This window comes from Micromys minutus (assembly GCF_963924665.1).
Source record: "Micromys minutus genome assembly, chromosome: X".
In the NCBI taxonomy this organism is placed as follows: domain Eukaryota; kingdom Metazoa; phylum Chordata; class Mammalia; order Rodentia; family Muridae; genus Micromys; species Micromys minutus.
In genome coordinates, this window is record NC_137970.1 from 15,226,113 (window position 1) to 15,235,832 (window position 9,720).

General features: G+C 38.6%; 1 pseudogene across 1 annotated transcript; it reads right to left on the bottom strand.

The window, feature by feature from the left end:
* Window positions 1–6,617: 6,617 nt before the first annotated feature.
* LOC308415419 (large ribosomal subunit protein eL13-like) lies at window positions 6,618–7,245 on the bottom strand (annotated as a pseudogene). Its single transcript has one exon. The product of its transcript is annotated as a large ribosomal subunit protein eL13-like (transcript).
* Window positions 7,246–9,720: the final 2,475 nt, after the last annotated feature.

Below are 9,720 nucleotides of genomic sequence, written 5' to 3' on the forward strand. Positions count from 1 at the left end.
AGAGGTCCTGAGTTCAAATCCCAGCAACCACATGGTGGCTCACAGCCATCTGTAATGGAATCTGATGCCCTCTTCTGGTGTGTCTGAAGACAGCGACACTGTACACATATACATAAAATAAATAATTAAAAAGTAACAACCATATAACTGTCTGTACTTTACCTTTCCTTAGCCTTCTATTGCTTGACAAGTTCTACCTGCAACCCCAGTATTAAGACAGGAGGATGAAGAAATCAAGTCCCCCCTTAGGTTATTCCTGGCATGCCCCAAATTCTGGCTGGCATCTGGATTTTAGCTATCTGCAGGTTTGATTTAGTTCACATCAAATCACAAGGCATTATGGTTAGAGCTCTACTACACATGAGTCCAAATATCAACTTTAAAAATAGTACTTATTGTTTGTGTATAAAGTTGACCACTTTGTATTGGATAAGCAACAGACTCAGTAGGTTTTTTTCTGTATATTTTCAAATTTTTCTCTACATATGTTATAATAATGATAATAATAATAACAATAAAGAAACCAGTTTGAGAGACAGTGAGGGCTTATGGGAGGGGTGGGAAGATGGAAAGAGAATGGGGAAGTGATTTATTTTAATTAAAATATGTTAAAAGACAAGCGAAACTTTTATTTACCTATTTATTTGTTTAATGGTTCTGGAGCTTGAACCTAGAACCTCACTCATGATATGCAAGTGCTGTACCACTGAGATACGTTCTCACGCCTTCTAACACTTTTTCTTTTGAGCTGCACCTCACCAAGGTTTCCAGTGTGGCCTTGCACTTCCTCTGTAATCCACACAGGTTTTGCATTTGGAATCCTACTGCTATCTGGCATAGCTAGGATTACAGGCTTGACCACCTGGCCCAACTCGTGTCAACTTTAAAGAATTTTGTTTATTCATTCCAATACTTGGTTTTTTTTTTTTCCTTTTGAACATCTTTATAACTTCAAAAATAACTGCAAACGCTGCATCAAAATGAATTCATCACAGGCAAATACCACATTCACCATTACTGATGGTATTTATTTCCTTTGTTGAACTCCTCCTCATTCATCTGTTTAGCTTGACTTACTGACTGCTGCTTTCATTGGCCCTTTCTTTCTGTGGGTTTACTAACGAAACGCTTTATAATCCAAATATGGAAACCAATGGCTGCTTCAGGAACAGCTTAATCTTAGGTAGCTCACTTTAGCTGGATTGTTCCATGTCAGTGCGTTACAGGAAAGAATTTGTAAGGTCCCTGTAGGGAAAAATGAGAAGTTTTCCAGCTATTCCTTTATTGAATCTTTGCCTGTGTTATTTTGTTCTAACTAATTCTCAGTACAGTAAGAACACACATGTAAAACTCTGAATGCAGGATGTATTCCAAAGTCAAATATAAATTATTTCTGGACTTCCCATACTTTCTTTCCCTGATTTATGTGGTTAATAGAGCTGCTGGAACTGGGTATTTTAAATCATGTTCCAAATGAGACATAACCACGGGGAAAGATGGAAGGAAAGGAGTCTGTCACCATACACGGTCTTTTGCTTTTTCCAGAGGTGTCCTCCACATCTGCCTCCCAGACATTTAATATCCCTCGTCTCCCTTTTCTCTTTCTTTTCTCCCTCCCTTCCTTTCTTTCCTTTCATTGTTTTGAGACTGAGTTTCATGTATCTCATGCTGGTTTTGATCTTCAGATCCTTCTGCCTGTTCCTAAGTGCTGGAATTCATGATCTTCACTACCATGCTTGGTTTCATTTAATAAACTTAAATTGAGAGAGAAATTGACTTATACTACTTTGTTAGCCCATTTTGTTTTACCATCAACCAAAACAAAATTTGTTTCCAGTTGAGAGTTTTAGAAACTCAGAAAATCCTACTAATTGAAATTGAGTTTTTTTTTTTTTTTTTTGTAGGTTCATTGAACTAGTATCAGGTAGCCATTAATTATGAATGCTGATGATACTTTCATTTCAAAGAAACATTGGTTTCTGGGTAGGAGAAGGGCAAGGATCATACCTTCTTTGGATTTTATGATTTGTGTAATTTAATATTTCCACTACTGTTCTATTTTTCCCCCAGACTAGTTGAGTTTGAAGTAGCAGCAAAGTGTCATGTGGAATTCTTATGAACTTAGGAATGAGCTTGAGGAAGAGGTGAATAAGGTCTTTAGACACAAATTAATATCCTTTAATATCCTATGGTGGTACATGCCTATATTCACTACTTGTGAGACAGAGGAAGGATAATTACAGGCTCAAAGCCAGCAAGGGCTACATAGTAAGAATTTGGTTTAAAAAACAACACAAAACAAGAAATGCTTGGGATCAGAAATTTCATATTTTGAAATATTTGTGTATATAATAAGATATCCTTGAGCTATGATGCAAGTCAAAATATGACACTAATTTGCATTTTGCATATAGCTTTCACATAGTTCAGAGGTCATTTTATACAGTATTTTAGTACACAGCAGGTTGACTGCAACTTATCAGAGGAGACCAGATGTGGGATTTCCATTTCTGGTATCTTGTTGGTACTCAAAATGTTTCTGATTTAGAAGCATTTCACATGTAAGTCTTTGGTATCAGAAATAGTCAGTGTATAGTAGGTTTACTTACAGGATAACTAAGGCCAATGAAATTCAGGCTGGGACTTTTCTTTTATCTCAGTTAGAAGGGAACTGAGATCTAGTTGAAAGTACAGAGGTCATTTGTTTATTTTCTGTTTTGAAAGTTTGTTGTTTCTAGAGGAAACCTATGCATGTAGTTGGCCTAGGTTATGGATCAAGCCTAAGCGATGTGAATTTGAAGGAGAGCAAGGTGGAGCCATCATGAAGAAGTTCATACTGAACACATTTTGAGCAATTTGAACATGAAAATGACAGCAATTGATTAGGACACATTGGTCAAAAGAGTATTCTACTTAAATGCAAATACATAATGATTAAATATTTTATAAGAAAGAGTTTATTAGTACCAAAATAGCACATCAGAAAATAACCGCTGTTTCAAATTGACATTCTGTTGTCCCTCTTGGAAGAGGCCTAATCCCTGCACTTACTAAACAGAGGCAGGAAGATCAGGTATTCAAGGTTATCTTCAGCTTCATTGTAAGTTTGACTTAAGAGCTTATATAATAACAACTGGGAGACTGCCTACAAAGCAGTTGTGACTTGTAATCTTCAAAACTGTCAAATTCATGAACTTCACAAAAAGACTGAGGAAGTATCCCAAGAAACCGTCTCACACATTAGCCTTCTGGCGCTTTTCAGGACATTTGTCAGTTTCTTTTCCACAGAGCAGCCTGGAAATCATGACAGTCTTGCTTACCCATCCTCCCAAATATTGAGATGAGCCACTTCATGTTTCCTAAGTCAGAAACCCTCCGAGAGTTATTGGAAAATTACAGAAATGTGGAAGCATTAGCAATTAATAAAGAAATATCTTTTTAAAGAAATCTACTTAAGTCAAATTTAGAGCAAATACAGAAAACACACAGGTATCAGGGAAAACCCATAGGTGTTGCAGCTCAGTCATAACATGTGTAAGGTCCTGTATTTGATTTTTAGCATTACATCCCAAACCCCCCAAAATATTGATGGAGTTCTGTTGCAGTAAATATTAAAAAATAAAAAGGCTTTATCTCTCTATTGGGCCTGAGAAGTGAGACTTCACTCTGACCTCCTTAGCCCTCCCAGCCTTCTCTACCTCCCTCACCCTGCCCAGTCACTGGCTTTCCTTTATTTTACTAATTAAAATGGGAAGGTTCAGTTGAAGTTACATGACTAGGCATCCCTTCTTGGGAAAGTGGAATTAACATTAAAATACAAACAGCTTCAGGACAATCTACAGAGTTCAATTCAGCATTGTCAGAAAGGAGGCTGTGTTCTCAAGGAAAAGAACCAATAGAATGAATCTATGTATATAACCTGGATTTATTAGATTAACTTATAGGGTAGAATCTGGATAGTCTAATAATGGTTGTGTCACATCTGACAGTCTGAGAATCTGGTATTTGCTCGGTCAAGAGGGCTAAGTCTTAGCAGTCCCAGTCTGGTATTAAAGACTGGGAGAATTCTGGCAAAGCTACTGGTCCTCAGTTTATTATCAGCAAAGGAATGTAGCAGTTGCAGCACCAGAATAGATGAACTTGCCTGCAACAGTGAAGACAAAGAGGCAAACTCCAAGATTCCTTCTTCCTTGACCTTATGTGGGCTGCTACCAGAGGGTGCTACCTACTTTTAGCATGGGTCTTCTCACTTCAAATCATGTCATCAAAAAATCTCTCATAGAAATGTCCTGAGGCTTGCCTTTTAGTTGATTCCAGATCAAGTTGACACCCAAGATTAACAACGTGATGACAGGGAATGTGAAGATTATAAGTGGAAACAAATCATGATTTAAGCCATTACTCTTACTTGTAGCTATACTATATGTTTCATTGTTAATTTTAGATTTTTATATTTTATCTGTACACATGTCTTGTTTGCATGCATGTATATGCATCACAGCAATACTTGGTTCCTGCACAGGTGATACAAAGGCATTGGCTCCCCTGAAATTAAAACTATGGATGGTTGTGCACTACCATGGGAGTACAGGGGAAACCTAACTCAGGTCCTCTGTAAAGCACACGTGTTCTTAACCACTGAGCCCTCTATCCAGACCCAATTGTTATATGTTGTATGCATTACCCTGTATTGTGTAGCCATATCTGCTGCTAACAAGATAAACAGTAGTAATTTTATGCATAGTGTGAGCACCTTGAGAAATAACAAGCTTTGAAAGCCCTGAAGTTAGCGATTTTATCATGAAATTGTGTGTACTTAATACAATGAACAAGTGCACTGGTCGGGGGTTAATTGTTCATTGTTATAAGACCAATATTCTTATTTCTACACAGGAGCCATGGATAACAGAGGTTTTCATCAGGGGAGTTTTAGTAGCTTCCAGAGCAGCTCTAGTGATGAAGACTTGATGGACATCCCAGGGACTGCTATGGACTTCTCTATGAGAGATGACGTGCCGCCTTTAGATCGAGAAATAGAAGGTATTGCTATTGCTACTTTTAAAGCCATTTTTAATTTGTATACAGTAGGCACACAGCCTTGCAACTTTTAATACATTCTTGTAACCACCACTGCTAGCAGAATATAGAATTGTCTTGACCCATAGAAAAATTCTTTCTTGATTATTCCTTTGCTCTGAGAGCTCTGTCCTCCCTGGACCTTGATGTCACTGGTCTTTCCCCTGCCCTAGTAGATGTTTATTTTTCCTTTAAGGACATTGTATTAATGAAATTTATATTATTTTACTTTGTGTGGGTGTGTGTAGAGTAGGTGGGGCTTGTGTGGGCCGTGGCATGTATGTAGAGGATAACTTAAGGAATCAGTTACTTTCTTACATGGTGTAGGCTCTGTGGATAAAATTATGGTCACCAAACTTAGCAGCAAGTGCCCTTGACCATGGAATTATCTTCCTGGCCCTCTGGCCTGTATCTTTTACTCACCTTGAAGGTTTATCATTTTCTTGCTGCATGCATACCCAGGAGTGGAAGCTTCGAGTCATGTGGCAAATGTGTTTGACTTTCAAAGGAAATGCCAAAATATTGTTCAAATTTTGCATCTTAACTAGCTCTGTATGAGCATTCTGTGTGTTCTACATCTTTGGCAGCTCTTCTTATTATCAGTAATGTTTATTTTCAGTTTCCGAATAAGTATGTACCATTATCTCATGATTTCAGTTTTCTTTTCTTAATGGCTAATGATGTTGAATAGCACATCATTGGTCAGCATAATACATCTTCCCTGGTGAAGTAGGTACTCAAATCTTACATTTTTAAAAATCTCCACTTTGTATAAGTTTACTTTGCATTAAGAGGAAATTATTAGAAAAGTCAGGTAATGTCTCAGTGGTTACTTAGTTCCCAACTTACATCGCTGTTTCTATAGCTGGACACGGTGCCATTGTATAGCTGTGCTTTGTTTCATGTAACCAAGCGTCTATTGATACACACTTTAGTTACTCCCGTTTTTTATTATTACACAGAATGCAACAGTGGACAACCATATTATATGTGTGTGGGTGTGTGTATGTGCTTTAGTTAGTTATCTGTAGCTGTGACAAAACACCAATGAAACTTATAAAAACATGTTTAATTGGCTTACAGTTTCATAAAGTTAGAGTCCGTGATGGTGGAACAAAGGCATGGTGGTTGCAACAGCTGAGAGCTCTCATCTTGATCCACAAGTAGGGAAGGAGGAAAGGAAGGGGTAGGGAGGGAGGGAGGGAGAAAAAACAGAGATACAGAGGTACAGACTGTCAGACAAAGACACAGACACAGAGACAGACAGAGAAAGACATACAGACAGGGATTTGAGAGTGTTTTTGAAATCTTGAAGCCTACCTCTTGTGACACACTACCTCCAACAAGGCCATGCAACCTCCTAATCCTTCCCAATCAGTTCCACAAATCAGTACCAAGAATTAAGAAACATGAACCTATGTGGGCCATTCTTATTCAAGCCACCACTGTGTGTATGTGTATCTTTTAAGCATATGAGAGAATTTTTATTTTCTTTTTTTTTCCCCTTTATGGAAAATTTAATGCTACTCTCCAACCGCACATTACTTTTTCTTTTCAACATCTTGCTCTGCAGCTTCCTTCTCCCTTTTTGCTTGGATGCCAAAGAGCCGGGCATTGGCACGGGCCATGCGAAGACTGGCAAAAGCCTTAAAGCTCTTCTTCTGTGATGATTCTGGCCTTTTCCTTTTTTATACACATTCCGAATGGGTATCACAGGTCCTGTTAGCTGGGTGGCCAGTTTAAATTCTTCAGCAGAACTGTCTCCCTTCTTTGGAGCAGAAGGCTTCTTCAGGCAAAGTATGAACTTGGAGCGGTACTCCTTCTGGCGCTGCATGTTGGCCTGTAATAATAGTTCAGTGGATTTGTTTCATGTCCTTGGGTCCACATAGATGCTGATGGTGCAAGCCATTTTCTTGTGGATACCAGCCACCCTCAGTTCATCCAGGATGAAGCCCCTGCCAGCCCGGACCTTGGTGTAGTATCTAACTGTAGGGTACCTCACGATGGGCCTGATGGGACCAGACACAGAATGAGGGGCAATGCGGCGCGCTTTTGCCTGCCGGGCCTTGGGTCTGTGGATCTTTCGTCCGGGCTGGCTGAACCAAGTGTCCACTGCCAATCCTTGTGGAAGCGGGGTTTCAGGACCATGTCATTCCGGCTGGGTGCCATGGTTGCCTCCTGTACAGGAGAACAGCCAAGCAGAAAGGACCTGAAAAGCACCCTGGGATTGTAGGGATGAGAATTTGTTAATAGCATGAATATATGACTGTTAATTTCTTCTTCCACACTGTATAAAATATCTTAATTTTCATCTTTACAATGTGAATAAATTTTATTATTCCTTTTTTTCTTTTCTTTTTTGAGGCAGGGTCTCATTATGGCTTTCTGGTTGACTTGAGACTTGCTATGTAGACCAGGTTGGCCTCATAGATATCTGCCTTTTGAGCCCCAGGATTAAAGGTGTGCACCACAACCTCTGGCATCTATTATTTCAGATTTCAGTTTTAATTAATAAATGTGAACATAGTTTCTTGTATTTGCTAAATAGTTCAGCTTCTTTTCCTGAAAGCTTTCTGTTCACATGATGTTCTCGTTTGAGCCCTTCAAGTACACTAATTTTTTTTTAAAAAGATTTATTTATTTATTTTATGTGAGTACACTGTATCTGTTTTAGACACACCAGAAGAGGGCATCAGATCTCATTACAGATGGTTGTGAGCCACCATGTGGTTCCTGGGATTTGAACTCAGGACTTCTAGAAGAACAGTCAGTGCTCTTGACCACTGAGCCATCTCTTCAGCCTGTATCACTAAGTTTTTAATCTAATATTTTTTACCATATTTTCCATTTTGCATTCTTTTTCTTTCCCTCCCTCCCTTGCTCTGTCCCTCCCTCCCTTTCTCCTTCCTTCTTATACTTTATATGTGCTTGGTAAGGGAGAGACCGAGTATATCTAGTTTTTTTTGGGGGGGGGGCATCCTTGAAGCTCATGAGTTGTTTACTTCTTGAGTTTAAGGAGCTTCCTTGCACAATGGTGTGTTTTTCCTCCCCTTACAATGGTAGTTCTAATCCTGTGGGTCACGACCTCTTTGGGTGTTAAACTACCCTTTCACCAGAGGATCATCTATCCTGCATATCAAATATTTACATTATGATCCATAACAGTAGGAAATTTCAGTTGTGAAGTAGGAAGAAAATATTTTTATGGTTGGGGGTATATGACCACAGGGTAGGTTTGTAACATTAGGAAGGTTAGATTATCTAGTTATTTCTCCTCCTCATAATTATCCTGTGTTCTAACAAGTTTCCCTCAAAAATGGAAGGGTTTGATTTTGGAGGAAACTGCTACACAGCAGCAAGGCCATGGAGAATTATTTTATAAGACGAAGAAAATTACAAACAAAGCATACTTTTGTAGAGGCAGGCTATATGGAGGGATAAGAAGACAGATGCGAGCTAAAATAGGTAAGTCACAGCCTTAACTGTTGTGCTGGTTACCTTTTATTGTCAATTTAACATAATCTAGAGCCACTTAGGAAGAGAGAACTTCAGTTAAAGAATTGCCTGATCAGATGGCCTGTAACCATCTGATTATGGCTGTGCGGAATTCTCTTACCTATTGATGTGAGAGAGCCTAGCACACTGTGAGTAGCACTATCTCTAAATAAGAAAACAAGCCAAGGGAGGGAAGAGAGGGAAACCAGAAAGGGTGTTAGATCCCCTGGAACTAGAATAATGTATGGCTGTGAGCCTTCGAGTGGGTGCTAGGAATCAAACCTGGGTCTTTCTGCAAGAATAAATATCCCCATCACTGAGCCATCTCCCCAAACACAAGCAGAGTTGTTTTTAAAGATGTATTGTTTTTTTTAATTTGGTTAAGAAAGAGTCTCATAGTTGGAGAGGCATAGAGATGCACAACTTTAATCCCAGCACTCAGGAGCAGAGACAGGCAGATTTCTGAGTTCAAGGACAATCTGGTCTACTGAGTAAGTTTCAGGACAGCCAGGAATACACAGAGAAAACTCTGTCTCAAAACAAAAATGACTCTTATATAATCAAGGCGAATATCGAGCCCACTGTGCAACTGAGGCAAGTGCCAAAGCACCTGATATTTTGAAGATACTTTCAATCCTCATTTCACTAATAGAGTCTGTAGCTATAAGAATATGTGGTAATCCCAGAAAGCTCTGAACACCCCAGAAACAACTCACAGACTATGCGAAGTTCAAGAAAAGAAAAGAAAAGAAAAGAAAAGAAAAGAAAAGGAAAGAAAAAAAACCATTATGCTTAATCTTTACACACCAAGAAAACTTTGACTAATTCCAGGTTACATCCTGTTTTACATGTACTTTATGCTCATTGTAACTAGTAAGATCTTAATGCACACTATCAAACCTTTAAAAGAAAAGCCAAGCACTGACAAAAATGTTTTCATATACTTTTATGCAAAGATGCTTAAAATTTGTACATTTATCTTTGTTTTTTTGTTTTTTTAAAATAAAGTTGTTCAATTAAAAAAAAAGAATATGTGGATGTGGAAATCCCATGGGATACCTATTACATAGTTAATTACCCATTATAGTAGGTGCTGGGGTAGGTAGATCTCTAAATAATAGAGAAGTTGAGAATGACACTTTGTCTAGT